The following is a 16,571-nucleotide window of genomic DNA, read 5'->3' as shown; positions in this document are numbered from 1 at the left end:
TGGCTATGCATATTTCAAACTAGGAAAAGTATTGAATTTTTTTAGCCTATTGGCTTGCCATATACATTCTACACCCCTCATAGCAACAACTATATGGAAAGCAAGGAGAAAACTATTATTCAAAATCAGAAGAGAGTGCAGCATTTAGCGACTAAAAGCTGTGGCTTCCGTGCACTATTTTATTTTGTTATCCAATGTCATGGATATACCTACAAGGAATTTTTCAAAATTTACGTGGACAATCATCTTCTGAAGGATTTCGTTGTGGAAAATGTCTTTCCCAATTGTATAATGTAGATTTCAGTGTTCAATGAATAAAATGTTCCAATAATGTTTGTAAATTTGTTTATCAATAAAACGTATATACACAAAAAAAGTCTTTTTTGTTTTCTTTAGATTTATTTTTCTACATGTAGGTATTCATTGTCGTCGTCGGCAACGACTAGCGGTGGTAGATCATATGCATTCACCTTATATTGATCATGTAGGGAAAAGTCAGGATCACATTTATTACAATACAATGTAGTTTCACTCTTATCATATCTCTTTGTGAAGTCAATGATACTTATTCTACTCATATTGTAAAATTCACGGGTTTCAATTTGTTTATTTGATGTAATGTCACAATCAAAATTCTCAAATGAAGAATCACTCTCTGTAATAGTGAAACAAAAATCTGTAGGTTTATAATCATAACTACCATTGTCTTCACAACGATGACGTAGAAACCATACTCTCTTGTTGTTTCGACAATTGAAACGTGGACCAGATTCTTCTTCCCAAAACAATTTAAATCCATGGTGACAGCAACCTCTTAGGAGTAAACTAAATGTTCTGTGAGAGTTTTTCTAATTATATAAGGATAAGTTTTTTCCACTGATCACATTTATCATAGTGGCAGTTTTGAGCATAGGAAATCTCTAACATGGCAATCGCAAACTTCTTCAAGACATGAATTACAATCCTAAATAGCAATTGCATATCCTCGATGCAACCTACAAGGATTGCACAATCTGCACTTTTCATTATATTCGTCTACGAAAGTGTAATTCTCACAGGAAGACCAACTACCCAATGTATACAAACATAGTGGACAGGTGTAGTACATTTTTCTTTCACTGTTAACTGTCACACTGCCAAATAGAAACTGACTTGCGATCAAAAAGGAACATTCTTTTTACTTCTAGAGAGAGATAGAAATGGAGGTGTCTCACTAAAAAATCAATAAAAATATGCTTGGACTTTTTTTGTCAATTTATTTGTTGTTCTCGTGAAAAGTCATTCGAATAGACTTTTGAATCAATACAGCATGTTTAGATAGTGTTCAAAAGCCAATACACAATACCTTTTTGTTCTATTTCGATTAATATGTCAATAAATTGTGCAAATGCGTTTGGACCACGACATAAAAGTTTGAAACAAGAGTCTAATGATGGAGGGTCATTTTTCTTTATATCAACAAGCATTTTTTGAGAAAATATTTTCCTTTGAAGAGATAAATCTAGAAAATCATCATCTAGAATCAAATATGTTTCCATCAACACAAGATTCGGCATCATTTTTTTTTCTCAAATCCATCCATTCTTTTGTTGCTCTTGACACTCAAACCATCAAATATAAACTAACATATAGAAAAAATATTTTTTTTCTTCTATTTTTAAGTAGGCTACATCCTTATCACATATTGGTTCCCTAGGGAAAGGAGGAGTAAACGATCAACTAACAATATCTAAACAGAAAAAAAATCAATGTAAAACATTTTTATTGTCCTAAAGTGTAATAATAAAATAGCATATACATTTTCACTCTTTCTTCACGAGATATCCCAATCCATTGTCCTCAATGTGTTTCATGATTGCATTCAATCCAAGTTGTGGTCTGGATATATGCATAATGTTCACTTTAGCGGCAAAGCAGAATTATTCTTTAAATTTGAATTTAATTAAAGACATAACATATCAACCAGACATATCATCCCACTCAAATGTTGACCGACAGTCCTTTACATTTTTTTATGCCTTATTAGAGAATTTCGTCTTTAGAATATTACTGTCAATTTCTTTGAGTTGTAATTGTGTAAAATCACTCGTTTTTAATAATAGAAGGTTTTTCGAACTCGAATCAATGTAAGTTTGTCAAATGTATATTTGGAACTACGACATCAACTATTTGTCAAGTAATTTATATTCATACTTAAGGCCAAAGAAATCCGTTATATTAGAGTTCAGTGACTCATGAGCGCTCCCTAAGACCATTGCTTTACTAACTCTCAAAACCAGATTATGCAAGAGTTCCTTAGGGAATAGCTTTGATAAAGTTGGTTCAACCTCAATAGAGGATGTTCTTGATAAAGTTCTTTCAACCTCAAGAGTGCCCTAGGGGATGGCCTTGATAAAGTTCATTCAACTTGATATGATTCAGTGCTTCCTATGGCCACGGTAGAAAATGACCTAGATAAATGTAGGTTGACCTCAATAGAGAATGACCTGGACAAAGTTCGTTAAACCTCAAGAGTGCCAAAGGGGATGGCCTTGATAAAGTTTTTTCAGCTTGATACGCTTCAGTGGTTCCTTTGGCCGCACGCAAAGTATAAGGTGACATTCTGCTTATGTATGTTTTTTTTTTCTCGAAAATGACTCCATGTTTTTTGGAGAAAATTGGCATCTTGGTATTTTATGGCCTAAAAAAAAAACAATCTACTATAGGTCGAAAGTTTAAAAAATTCTTTAAGAGCCTTAATTGGAGAAAAAAATATTCGTGTCAGTGATGTCATATTTATGAGTTCATTCAAGAAGCATACAAACGTCATATTGGCCTCAGTAGTGATTTTATCGTTCTTAGTGTCTATGATGCAGGCAAAATTACACAGGAAATAAATGATTGACAAGAAAAATCATATGATTGACGTCATATTTATGATTAAACCTACATTTCAAAAGAATCAATTTCATTATTCTTCCCCCTCTCCAAGAGTGAACGTATTGTTTTTATATCTATGACGCATGCAACATTACAAAAGGAACATAGCTAAGTATACCATACCAAGTCTAATTAGTCTATTTACAAAATGTGTTTGAAGTGGCTCCATCATGTCTAAAGGACGGTGATGGTGTTTACCCCACTCGGCTAATACCCCCCAGAAAAAAAACCCCGCGGAAATTATTCCCCCCCCGGATAATATCCCCCATGGAAAATACCCCCCCAGTCGAAAACACCCCCAGCGGGAAATACCCCCCGCGGAAAACACCCCCGGAAAACATCCTCCCCCACCGCGGAAAATACCCCCCCCCCGGTAAATACCCCGGAAAATATTTCTTCCGTAGATTACTAATCTAATTTCCGTAGGGGGAAGTAGTTTTGGTACTTGTGTATTATGCGCCCCTCTCTCAAGTTTACGCTGTGTAAAACTCGACAACAAACCGGTTTCTTCGTTATTTTTTTTCAGCTTAGTGAGAGACAAGACAAAGACAAGTGACAGAATATGTGGGAAATATGTAATTTGGGATATATATTTGCACACAAGGGGGGGGGGGTAAAATATTCGGACGGTTTGAAGTCAGAAAACAATTATTTGTAGGTATATGGCCAAAAAATTACAGAAGAATAGCAAGGCATCTGGAAATTCTGTTAACTAAAAAAAAAATCCCAGTATAAAGTAAATTTAATGTTTCATTTAAGTTTTTTTTTCCAAGTATTAAGTTCAATGACCTTAGTTCCAAATATTAAGTACTAGAGTTAGGTTAATGTAGTGTTTTATTTAAGTGCTTCATGATGTCGCTGATCAACGTTTATGTTATTTGCGCCTTTCATTTATGTTATTTTACTGTGTTCATGGCCTTATATTTGGATTCAAAATACACTTATCTATCTATCTATCTATCTAATATGCAGAATAATTGTACCAAACACATTTTGCATGCCGACCCGATATACTTTACCCCCCCCCCCCCTAATGTGTAAATCTATAGCAAAAATTTATTTCTAAAGTAACGAAGAAACTAAAGAAAAACTTATGCTGTTTTACACAGCATAGACTTCAGTGAGTGGCGCATAATATACAAGTATTGCTATACAAGTATAGTAAATTATTTTCGGGGGGGGGTACTTTCCTCGGGGGGGGGGGGGTCAATGAGTTGCGCATAATACACGATTATCAAAATTCTTTTCTGTGGAAAGTATTTTCTGTGGGAGATATTTTCCTAGGGGGGGGGGTATTTTTAGTGGGGGACATTTCCGGGGGGTATTTTACAAGAGGTAATCACCAGTGGGGGGGGGACGCCTAGAACCCTAGAGGACAATTGAACATCCTAGACCATCAAACGTGGCAAGACCAATCCGAGCAGCTAAGGTAAAATGTAATAAAAAAAATGTCTAAAGTAGTAATGATAAACAAAAATGAAGAACAAGTATATGCAGTCAGAATACTTCCGTCAGCAACAGTTATAGTAAGTCAAAAATAAAATTAAAGAACAAAGAAACATACGGTTCGAGGATAAGCGGCAGCATGAAATAATTTTTCTCAAAACAAAAGTGAAGATCAAAGAAATATGCTGCTAAGAGATATGCCACTGCGAGAACAAGGGAACATGCGGTTAAAGGATAAAAAATGGAGTGGAAAACAAAGAATTATGCTGTTAGATGACAAAACCGTTCAAAGTTTTGCGTGTTCCCTGGGGAGTTCTCCATTTTCCCGAGTACCCGAACAAAGCTGACTCATTTTGAGGTTGCTACTTCCAACGAGAATCAATATATACAGGTCTACCATCTGCCGAATGCCGGGGCCCGGCTTCAAAATTGGCTAATTAGTTCATTTTTCTAAGCCGGCATATTGACATTTCTGACCACTAAAATGATCTAAAAAGGTAAAGGTTTCAAATTCCCTTCTGAAAAAATTTGGATTGTATTTTATGCTAGAAGAAAGATCAAAGGTGCGTGTTTATTTCTTCTTTTTTTTTCCAAGTGTTATCTTATTGAACCAATGGTCCTTGGAGATGGGGGATGGGCTCATGCGAACGGGAATTGAAAGTTCTACTATTCTCTTTAAGTACCAAAAAAGAAATGCAGGGCAACCACCCTTCTTTTTCCCAAGAATTAACAACCAAAATTTTGAAATGGGCATTTTGTTTGGCATAGTCAAATGGTCCAGTAACCAAGTCTTTGGAGATGTAATCCCCCCCCCCCCTCCTCCGCGGGGAAAAGACAGTAAGCTGTGAAATTTGCCACATGACCCCCGATGGGAAAATATAGTAAGTTAAGAAATTTGCCCCTTTTTTACAATTAATATTTGCTATTGGGAAGTATAGAGATATTTTTCAGGTGGAATTTACTAACGCTTTACTGAAAGCAAGAAAATGGAATAAAGGTTTTTTTCTCTCTAGAAAAAAAAACAGCCACTTAGTGGGCAGTACCTATTAACAATTATCGCCCCTGAGTATATTTATCCTGTAAATTTGCCAGTGATATGCTAAAAGCTTGGAAAAAAACAGTGCAGAGGTGAATTTTCTGTTTGTTACTAGGTATTCTTTTAAGCTTACGTAACACTCTTTTTCAATAAGATCACGGTATGCATGAAAACGTATGCATGAGTGTTTAAAGGACAATTTGCCTTTTTGCTTTTATATAATATTTGCTTTCCAAAACCTTACATTCTATGTAAGGTGATCGCTGATCAATGTTTATGTTATTTGTGTCTTTCATTTATGTAATTTTACTATGTTCATGGCCGTATATTTGGCTTTAAAATAAACTTCTCTACCTATCTGTCTAATATGCAGAATAATTGTACCAAACACATTTTGCACGCAGACCCGCAATACTTTTTAATTGTAACTGGTGTACACAATGACTAATCTCAAGGAATTTTCAAATGATTTTTTTTTTTTTTTGGCAACTTTGATAACTAAGTCAAATTTTATAGGTTTCATATGGAAGGGGTCGTCGTAAAAACTTCAAAAGGGGCTCATTCGATTGGAAATTTTTTAATAGTCGAAAGTGATTTTAGTGAAACTAGCCACCCCCCCCCCCCACGCCCATCATTCCCCCAAACACATCCAATAAAATTTTGAGATAGTCAGTTTGTTCAGCGTAGTTGATTTCTAGATAGAAAATATGTTTCTGAGGAGGACACTCCCCCACAACCCTCAGGGCAAGGGTTTTAAGTTATGCCCTGGGGGCATATAAGGTTTTTATAGAAGGCGTTGTCGCATAAACTTTAAAACAGGCTCATTCGATTGGAAATTTGAAGGGCTAGTACCCTTTTTAATAGTCGAAAGTGATTGGAGGGGCAACTAGCCCCCCATGCCCATCATTCTCCCAAACACATCCAATCAAAATTTTGAGATAGCCATTTAGTTCAGTGTAGTTGATTTCCAGATAGAAAATATGTTTTTGAGGAGGATACTCCCCCACAACCCTCAGGGCAAGGGTTTTAAGTTATACCCTGGGGGCATATAAGGTTTTTATAGAAGGCGTTGTCGTAGAAACTTCAAAAAAGGCTCATTCGATTGGAAATTCAAAGGGCTAGTGTCCTTTTAAATAGTCGAAAGTGATTGGAGGGCAATAAGCCCCCCCCCCCCACGCCCATCATTCCCCCAAAAACATCCAATAAAAATATGGAGATAGCCCTTTTGTTCAGCGTAGTTGATTTCAAAATAGAAAATGTATTTTTGGGGAGGACACTCCCCCGCAACCCTCAGGGCAAGGATTATGAGTTATGCCCTGGGGGCATATAAGGTTTTTATTGGAATCTTTTTGTAGAAACTTGAAAAAGGGCTTATTCGATTTGAAATTCAAAGATATAGTACCCTTTTAATAGTCGAAAGTGATTTGAGGGCAACTAACCCCCATCTCACGCTCACCTTCTCCTTAAACACATCAAATCAACATTTTTAGTTAGCCATTTTATTCAACGTAGTTGAAAGTTTTGGAAATTAGGTCTTTAAGGATAACAACCCCTCCCCCACAGCCCACAGTGCAAGGGTGTAAGTTATGCCCTGGGGAATAAAAAGTTTTTAATACAAATGAATGTGCATTGTCAGTTCAATATACATATACTGATATTTAGCAATCAAAATGTTAATATTATTTGATTTATTAAAGTTATAAAAGTAAAAACATTTATATTTTTTCAGTAAAGTGCACATTTTGTTCTGGCATTGGGAAGGCATAGGGGTTTTGAGCCCAACTTATGCTAATTTCTGCTCGTTTTGAGTTTGACTCGGTTATTTATTGTAATTTCTGTTCGTTTTGGGTTTCATTTATTTATCGATGCTGATTTGTGGTATTTTCATGCTTGGTAGATTATTTTGATTTTATTTTTGCTCATTTTTTGTTTGATGGAGTTCTTTACTTTTCTTTAAAAAACTTATTTTGTGAAATTTTTTTTTAAATTAATTACTATTAAAGAATAATGAAACCTAAAACGAACAGAAATTAGATAAAAAATCATAGCAAAAGAACATACAACAAGTAATAATATAAAGGAATAAATAAACCTTAAAGCGAGTAATGCTTAAATTGAATATGCAAATCAAGCTTAGAATGAAGAAGAATATTTTGCAATTTAAGAATAAATGAAACCCAAAATGAACAGAAAAATTTATTTTATTTACTAATAATTACAAAACAAACTATATATACATCCAACCGCCGGGGGAAGGCTCGAAAAGCCTGATGATGGACGGTGGCAATCCTTTAATTAACAAATAAAAAACACTCTCAAATAAAAAATAATACCAAAATTAACTGCCCTCTCCCAATAAATGTTTCTTAAATTTTGCTTTAAATAACCCAATGTGCTCATGCATGAAATACACCATGTTTAAAGTACAATTTGCCTTTTTGCTTTTATATAATAATTGCTTTCAGTAAAGCACTAGGCAATTTTACGACGGCATACGTGGATAGGGTTGTTGTTTTTGTTCGTTCACAGAGCTCTATTTTGCTTTTGACCTATGCTTATTTGTAGGTTATCTGATATGCCGATTAGATTTCTTCCTCGGTTTACCCATAACAGAGCTATAATAGGGCATATTAGGTTTATAATAGTGTTCGCTATTTTTGGGCTAGTTATTACACCGATTTGGGCTGTACGTTCGGCCGAAAACCTGGCAGCCGTGCGTATGGCGTTCATATTCCCTTTAAATACTTCCTTATAAACTCGTTCGCCTTATTTGGGGACGACATGCTTTTCGTTTAGTCCCAGATGGATGGCCAATAAGCACAATCTTTGGCAATCTGTCATCCTTCACTCGTAAAACGTAGTCTAGTCACGCATCTCGTATCCAGCAAGGGGGTTGGGGGAAATACCCCCTCGAAATATTCGTCCGACTCAAAAAACGTGACAAAAATAACTATAAAAACAATTTTATGTGTTTTTAAAAATTATTTTGTAACCCTTCCCCCATAACCCTTCCCCCATAACCCTTCCCAAAATTATTTTGTAACCCAGCTAGGACTCTATTCCGATAGAGTCCTAGCCGATTGCGACTTTGCAGATAATATTACCCTGATATGCAATTCTGCAGTTGAACTCGAGGCAGCTCTCAATACACTGTCGGAAGAAGCCCTGAAAGTGAGACTACATATTAGCTGGCAGAAAACAAAAATAATGATGATCGACCCGGCAGGAAATTCTGCCAACTCACCATCATTCAACGTTTTAGGGCACGCTATCGAAATTGTCAAGTCTTTTACTTACCTTGGATCTGTCGTCTCGGATAACGGCTCAATTGAAATGGAAGTCCAGTCGCGATCGCGAACGCTGCGTCTATCATTGCTCGATTATGCCGTTCCTTGTGGTCAAAGCCCAACATTAGCCGAAAAACAAAAATGCGGATCTACAACACGACCGTAATGCAAGTCCTTCTCTACGGTGCTGAAGCTTGGCCGGCAGCTGCTTCTGTTTGTGATGCCATAGATGTGGCCCAAACAAACTTCCTAAGACGAATCGAAGGGATCAAGTGGTACGACTTCGTCTCAAACCCCCGATTGCTGACACTAACGGATCAGACCCTCAACTCTCGTCAGCTCGCCATAAGAACTCTACGGTGGTTTGGACACTTAATTTGCATTCCACAAGAAGCACCCGCCAGCACACTTTTAGTTTTGATACCCCTCAACATGGTTCGAAGCACCCCCACGGAAGACCCTGGCTCAGATGAAGGGATAGCCTTATCCAGAACTTCTCCATGGTCAGTACTGATCTTCTAAATTATGTCACGCTCGCGCCGGACCGTCCTGAATGGCGAAAAAAAGTCACTTCTCTCTCTACGCTGGTCCACCAGCAGGAGCCTTAAGTCAAGTAAGTCCTCTTCCCATCCCCCAATTAAATCCTTTTGTACCCCCCTCCCCAAAAAAAAACACATCCCGGATACCCTGCCTAGTCGTCTTAATCTTTCTTTAATTATGTCCCTAAAATGTAGGATTGAAATCAAAAACTCTCAACTATATTTGAAGAAAGAAGAATTCACCTGGACTTTTTAACCAAACTTGTAACTTTTTAAGATGTAACTTTTGTATATATCAAACAAATATTCTAGCTCAAATACCTCCTTAATTTGTGGGAAATAGCTTAATGTTTTAGGAATTGTTCATGTGATTCCACAAGATTTGAACCTCCTGCCAATGTAGATGCAAATACAAAATTCTTAAAATAACTTTAAAGCCTCTCCATATCCAAAATGAATGTCCCATCCGTACGATATTCAAGCTTGGTACAACATAGGTTTATTTTGCAAATGTGAATTCCTTTTACCAGTCGATAATACAATGATCTAGACCTAGCAATCTTTTAAAATTCTACTAATGAATTGTTACAAGTCAAGAAATTTCATATGTCACCTCATGCGTGTTTTTCTACCCCTCCCCCCTTTAGCACTACTAATCTATCATTTGTACATAATCTTCTCCTGAAACCCCTTTATTCTGCACTAACCATTGTCAGGAAATCCATTTTCCTAACCCAGTTTCAATAATGAGCTACAATACAATTTTCTTATTTTCTAAAAGAGGCTCTAAAAATATTCTGCTTTATCTTCCATTGTATCTGAATTGCAAAAAATGAAAGGGTTTAACTGCCAAGTATTAATAGGATGCAGAATGATCCACACAATACGCTGTCAGCAGCGGAGTATCGGCAACTGACTCCTTATCAAGGTTTTATGTTATTGGTTGTATTATGGTTTTTGTTGTGATTTTTCTTTTTGTTCTTTGTTCTTAAGGTTTTACTCCAATATTTCTCTTTTTTGTATATGTGACAAACAACTAAATACAATTATCATTATTAGGTTATGATTGTTATGAAGATTAAAGACGATATAAGATCAAATAGGTTTTCCAGAAGTTGCATTTACATAAAAAGGAAAACTGATGACATTTTCTTTTACAAACTGATATTTTTCTACTACCTCTTTTTTAACAATAAACTGCACCTTATAGTAAGTGCTTGACGAACAAACTAGGGAGGGCAAGTCATCCCATCGTCTCCTTACGTTTTTGCAAAATTCGGTCCCTGAACTACAGGGACAAATTCAGATATGTGTTTCGATGCACAGATTACAGTTAGTAATTTTTTTTTACACTCGAGATGTGACTAGGGGGGGGGGAATGCTACCACTCCACCCACAAAATATATAGAGCTTTAAGTTTTTTCTATTTTTCTATATTTCTCAGCTAGTTTACTTGTTTTTTACTATAACATCTTCTCCCGCATCTCTAGAATTTGGCCCGATCCAAAAAAAAATGTCACATGCGTGGGTTTCCTGCTTATGTTTCTAATCAGGTTTTTAGCCTCTGACAATGACAAAAAAAAAGTTGGACGAAGAGGTAATCTTATCAAGGGTTTACGTAACTTGTGCTTGACACGTGTAAACTAAAAGTTGCAGCTAAAAACAACATCAACTACGCAGCATGTAGTAACATTCAGCTGGACATTTAAAATCAGCTTAAAGAAGAGCTAAGGATCTAGTTTTTCCAGTTTGTTCACTTTGTATAAATCTAATTTAATGTATAAGATACTTAGGATTTGCCATACAATGTACATACTATGTAGGTGTATTAAAACTTGTCACTAAGCCCTTCTTAACAATTAAATAAAAAAAAGTTTTTTCAACTGAAAGCAAGGAGCAACATCAAAAATTAAAACGAACAGAAATTATCACGTATGTGAGGGGATTGCCCCTTTTTCAATGCCTAGCTCTTTAAAGCTAAAGTTTCACTTTGTGTTCCAATTATTTAAGAGTGACTCCTGAAACAGAAGCGCCGTTTAGTTAGAAAAATAAGGTTTTTCAAAAGTTCCAAGAAATAACTTTAGCATAAAGAGTGAGGTGTTGAGGGAGGCTAAACCCCCCAAATTTAATAATTATATCTTTTCAGTTTAGTTTTTGATCTTGGTCCTTACTTTCAGTTAAAAAAAAAACTTGTTTTATTTAATTTCAACTTTTTTTATTTAATTTCTTATCATTTCTAAGTAATGCCGGGAAATCCGAATCCTCCATCGATGGAAAATTCTTTCCCCAAACGGAAAGTCACTCTATGGAGAGTCCTTCCCCCTTAAAACACCCCCCCACCCCACCAGGACATTTCCCCCGGACAATTCCATTCTAGCTGAAAATTTCCTCTGGAAAATTCCAACGACTTTGCGGTCTGACGTTATTGTTTTGTTCAGTATAAATATGTTAGTTTTAATTTCAATTCTTCAGTATTTCTGCTTTTGACGATTGCTGTATATGTGGTCAAAATATCCAGACTTTTCCATCTGTTTTTACCGTCTAATAAAAGGTGGGTGGTAGAAAGGCTAGATGGCCTCCAACCTTTTTGGTCACCTAAAACGGGCACTAGAATTTTAATTTCCGTTCAAATGCTCCCTTTTACTATATTCTAGAAATATTGGTTCAATGCAATCACCCCTGAAGAAAACAAACAAATAAACAAAAAAAAAAGAAAAAATAAGAACAAACAAATAAACACGCATCCGTGATCTCTCAGCATCCAGGAACTTGAAACTTCTACAAAAAGGTTCTCGCATATGCTGAATCTGATGATGTGATTTTTATTAAGATTGACTCTTAGGGGGCATTTCTCCTTTTTCGAAAATCAGGCATATTTTATCAGGCTCGTAGCTTTTGATGGTTAATACTAAACTTAACGAATCTTATATATTTGGAATCAGCATAATGAGCCAATTCTTTTGATATATCTATTGGTAAATAGATATATCCTCTGAGTTACTAAATAGTATAATTCATCTGAGTCACTAGCATCTCCGTCAGTTGGTTCTACAAGGGGCATGATACCCAGAACATTTTATTCATGAAATGAGTGATTAGTATTCTATTATTAATGCCTTCCCAGCCTAAGCAAGACATAGCAGCTTCCTTATTCATCATGCGCCCTTCTCCCTGCCTATGTACCCCATCCTTCCTTTCTTAATAAACAAATTCTGTAACATCATGTTTCCTACCCCGGGCTATGAGTTTCTGAAGCTCTTAATATAATGTCCAGTTCAAATTTTCCAAATTATTCATTCTAAATGTCTATAGAAATTTCGTTTTTAACTTTATAACATTCCAAGTTGCAATTTTCATGTTCTTTAAATCATTGAAATTATTATGGCCTCAGGAAAAGCAATGGCCCCAGAACCACTGCAGGACAAGGACTAACTCATATTCTCAGGTCTAAACGAAGTGATTAAGCCAGCTTAAAACCAGACAGCAGGAAGTTACTGGGACCGCCAGTTAAATGGAGGCTTTGTGCCATCCTGGGCCTATCTTGGTGACAACATGGTTTTCCACATTTAGCGATGCTTTTCTGTCAACAAGAGTCGAAATCCTGCACAGACTATCTCAGGCGTATTACTCAAACTCATTCTGTATTCATGTCCACAAATATTATGCTACTACGGAAAGGAAACCCATAGTACATAGATTAGCTATGAAGAGGTAAATCAGCCCAAAAACAGCCACTAAAAGAGACAAAAACTAGAAGAATTATCAGTTAATCAGAAACCAGTGCAAGTGTGGTACCGTTTATTAGTCTATAAGCTCTTCGAAAGACCCAACTCGCCAAGGTTACCCTGTAGTACGTTAGCAGTAACCTTGCTCGGTCTCAATCATGGTGATATTTACACCTCTTCACCCCTTTGAAGTGTACTGATGGATTTCCAGTGTTAACTAGGACAAAGGGTCAAGCTTCACTTCCTAGAACTTCACCACCACCGAGGAAACTTCTAGGCTTAGCTTACCCCTTACTCCCACCGACTACCCTTACTGATACTTGCTTCTACTGCTATTAACCAGGCCACAGCCACTCCTACAACAGCCACTGTGACTATAACCAATACTATACAGACTCGTCATGCCGCTACTACTTCTACTGTGCCAAACATTATAAAGACAGATACTAGTGTGAACACTGTTATCAAAGTTACTATTTTTTTCACTACTGTTACCACATGTACTGCTTCCACTATGACTGCTACCACCACTATTAATGATGCATCTAATGTTATTGCGATTACCAGTATTTCAACCATCCCGTCGTGACTATCACTACTACAAGGTTACCATCCCATTTAAATTATGATAACTACTACTGCTAACACAGGTACCGCAACTGCTAACATGACCAAGATAACTATTACCATGAAAATTACTACCACTCCTACAACAACCGTGAACATACAGCCCGAGCATTTGCTATCATTGACTGCTTATACAGTTGCGACTGCAACTTGCACAGCTACTATCCCAAGTCCCTGCTATCCCGTCTAATTATTAGTATTATTATTATTTATATTATTATTATTTATTGGAAAACCCGTTATACAAAAAAAGAAAAAGACGGAGCAATATACGAAAAAAAAGAAAAAATAATAAATACACATAAACTTAGCAGTGATAATTAACTTAGTGACGAAACGCTGGAGCTAAGATCTAAATCGGCTCTTAGAACAAATTACAAAGACGAGAAAGTAAAACTCTATTATACACTGCACTGCGTATACACAGGTACGTGACATGTTTCTTGTTTTTTTAAACTCCCAAGTACTGAACAAACATAAGCAATATGAGCACCATTGCATCAAGGGTCAATTGGTAAAAAAAGAATTAACCCAAATAATAATTAGTGAATTAAAAATATACAGTAGGTAATTATATCAACTAGTCTAAATATGACAAGAAACGGTAAAACAATTAAAGGACAATTTCGTCCGCTGATCTTGAATTCAGATCACTCAAAAAATGATTCATTTACTACGATATGCATAAATATCAGAAACAAGGAAATTATTCAATCATGAAATTTTTACTTCTTTACTTCAAAAAAAATTCTTAAAAGAATGGATAAATAATAAACAATTAAATTATTAGTAATATACGCGATATAATCATAGGTAGTGTGCTAGTGCTGCCTAAGTAAAGAACAATGTGGGCACAATGTGTTTTTTTTTTTGTTTTTTTTTCTGTTCAGCCGGGCACTTCGTATCGAAGGAGTTGTCGTAAAAACTTCGAAAAGGGCTCATTCGATTGGAAATTGTAGTGGCTAGTGCTATTTTTAATAGTCGAAAGTGATTGGAGGGCAACTAGCCCCCCTCTCACGCCCATCATTCCCCCAAACACATCCAATCAAAATTTTGAGATAGCTATTTTGTTCAGCGTAGTTGATTTCCAGATAGAAACTATGTTTTAGAAGTGGACACGCGCCCACAACCCTCAGGGAAACGATTTAAAATTAAGTTTCTAGGGTACGCGAGAGAATTGCTGAGACAAAGAACTGTGTATCGTCCTTTTACTTTAGAGCAGGATCCGTTACATGGACGTGGTATTTATGGAGGCGTAAAAAGGGGTTAATTTGGTGGAACATTGAAAATTCGAGTTCCCTTTTTAACAGCCAAAAGTGATTGGAGGGCGACTAGCCCCCAAACACCCCCCCCCACCCCACGCCCATCATCCCCCAAACACATCTAATCAAAATTTTGAGATAGCCATTTTGTTCGGGGTAGTTGATTTCCAAATAGAAAATATGTTTTTGAGGAGGACACTCCCCCACAACCCTCAGGGCAAGGATTGTAAGTTATAGCATGGGGCCATATAAGGTTTTTCACAGAAGGTGTTGTCGTAAAAACTTCAAAACAGGCTCATTCGATTGGGAATTCGACGGGCTAGTACCCTTTTTAATAGTCGAGAGTGATTGGAGGGCAACTAGCCCCCCGCCCCCACGCCCATCATTACCCCCAACACATCCAATCAAAATTTTGAGATAGCCATTTCTAGTGCCCTTTTTAATAGTCGAAAGTGATTGAAGGGCAACTAGCCCTTCTATAAGGTTTTTATAGAAGGCGTTGTCGTAAAAACTTCAAAACAGGCTCATTCGATTGGAAATTCGAAGGGCTAGTACCCTTTTTAATAGTCGAAAGTGAGTGGAGGACAACTAGTCCCCCCCCCCCCCCCAAAAAACCCCCCAACAAAACACAAACAAATTGTGAGATAGGAATTTTTTTCAGCGGAGCTTAATTACACAAAGTAAAAATAATTTTGTTGATGACACAACCCCACAACCCACAGGGCAAGGATTGTAAGTTATAGCATGGGGCCATATAAGGTTTTTACAGAAGGCGTTGTCGTAAAAACTTCAAAACAGGCTCATTCGATTGGGAATTCAAAGAGCTAGTGCCCTATGTAATAGTTGAAAGTGATTGGAGGGCAACTAGACCCCCCCCCCAGGACCATCATTAGCCCAAACACATCCAATGAAAATTATGAGATAGCCATTTCTAGTGCCCTTTTTAATAGTCGAAAGTGATTGAAGGGCAACTAGCCCTTCTATAAGGTTTTTATAGAAGGCGTTGTCGTAAAAACTTCAAAACAGGCTCATTCGATTGGAAATTCGAAGGGCTAGAACCCTTTTTAATAGTCGAAAATGATTGGAGGACAACTAGCCCCCCCCCCACGCCCAACATTCCCCCAAACACATCCAATCGAAATTTTCATCGTTCTTTACTTAGGCTGCGCTAGCGCGCTGCTTATGATATTTACTTGACCTTTCAATTACGCTAAACAAATGGCTATCCTGAAAGTTTGATTCGCTGTACTTGGGAAAATCGTTGGTGGGGGGGGGGGACTGGTTGCCCTCCAATCACTTTTGACTACTAAAAAGGGGACTGGAACTTCTGATTACCAATCCAATGAGCCCCATCAGAAGTGTATTTATCACCCTTTCTATAAAAACGTTACATGCTCCCAGGGGATAACTTACAACTCATGCCCCAAGGGCTTAAGGGGAGTTGTCATCGACAAAGGCATAATTTCTGGACCTTTCAACTGCGTTGAACAAAATGGCTGTCTCAAAATTTTGATTGGATATGTTTGGAGGAGTGATGGGCCAGGGGGAACTGGTTGCCCACCAATCACTTTCTTCTATTAAAAAAGGCACTATCCCTTTCAATTTCCAATTGAATGAGCTCTTTTTGAAGTTCTTAAGATAGTTCCTTCTATACGAAGTGCCCTGGCCCAAAGAATAAACTAAATGAAAAAATATCGTGTCCACATCGCTCTTTATTTAGTCAGTGCTAT

General features: G+C 36.9%; 1 protein-coding gene across 4 annotated transcripts in view; it reads right to left on the bottom strand.

Annotated features, from left to right (window-relative positions):
* Positions 1-16,571, bottom strand: part of LOC148949805 (synaptogenesis protein syg-2-like) — a 302,236-nt gene that overhangs the window by 284,642 nt on the left and 1,023 nt on the right. The gene's annotated exons all lie outside the window — the stretch shown is intronic.

The sequence above is a fragment of the Artemia sp. Qi Xiang Cuo genome, chromosome 8 (assembly GCF_049724085.1).
Source record: "Artemia sp. Qi Xiang Cuo chromosome 8, ASM4972408v1, whole genome shotgun sequence".
NCBI classification, from domain to species: Eukaryota; Metazoa; Arthropoda; class Branchiopoda; order Anostraca; family Artemiidae; genus Artemia; species Artemia sp. Qi Xiang Cuo.
Note: the sequence above shows the minus strand (reverse complement) of the source record. Positions and strands in the feature narration are given on the sequence as shown.